This window comes from Orycteropus afer, unplaced genomic scaffold (genome assembly GCF_000298275.1).
Source record: "Orycteropus afer afer isolate SDZICR_OR568_19922 unplaced genomic scaffold, OryAfe1.0 scaffold00292, whole genome shotgun sequence".
NCBI lineage: Eukaryota > Metazoa > Chordata > Mammalia > Tubulidentata > Orycteropodidae > Orycteropus > Orycteropus afer.
In genome coordinates, this window is record NW_006921879.1 from 2,553,614 (window position 1) to 2,554,689 (window position 1,076).

Sequence of the window (1,076 nt, forward strand, 5' to 3'; positions counted from 1 at the left end):
GAGGCAATATCACTACAGAAGTAGGATTGCCCAACCTTCCTTCTGAGGAGTGGCTGGTGGGTTTGAACCACCAAATGCTTATGATAATACATGGAATATGCTATATAAATAGCAAAATACTCCCCAGAAATATATTGCGAGCTTTATCTTTTGGATAGAGTCCACAGCAATTTCATAATGTGCCTCACAATCCCCCAATATATTATGCATTTGATACATCTGGTTGAGTACCTAAGATAGGGAAGTTACTGTACTAGATTATTTGTATACTTGTTTTCATTTCATTCTTATTGAAATCCTTTTAAGGTTAGTGTCATGGACTGAATTGTGTCCTCCCAAAATATTGTGAACTTTTTTGGACAATATGATTTTCAATAGTTTGGAAGTTATGTAATGATATAATTTGGCAGTTATGTAATAATGTAATAATTCCTCATGATGTGATCTGCCAATCAATTGTCCCTACAATTGATCTGGGTGCGATGCAACACCCTTACTCAGGTCACAGCCCTGAACTGATGTAAGAAGAGTTTTCCTTGGGGTGTGGCCTGCATCACCTTTTATCTTACAAGAGATAAAAGGAAAGAAAAGTGAGTAGAGAAAGAGGGACCTTATTACTACCAAGAAAGAGGAGCTGGAAATGAAGTGCATCTTTTGGATCCAGGGTCCCTATGCTGAGAACCTCCTAGACAGAGTGGTAGATTGATAGCAAGACACCAAGAGATCTCCAAGGAACATGGGCCCACAGATGTTGAAAGCAGACAAGAACCTGCACCCTAAGCTGACAGAGAAAGAAAGACTTCCCCTATTAAATGGATTTAAAGAAATGAGATAGTGATGAGCAGAGTGGGAAGGAAAGAAATAAAGCCATATGAACTTCTAGAAAGAGAATATCATTTCTGTTTATTTTACCCACAAGGAAGAGCTATATCTAACGGCCAGTTGTCGTGGCCTCTAGTTCAAGTGAAGTGTGTGGCTATATCTTGCCTGATTCTGTGTAACTATTTGTAGGAATGCTCCCTGCTGTTGGCAATGTATCCTTCTAGAAATGACCTTACAGAATTTGGATGAATTGA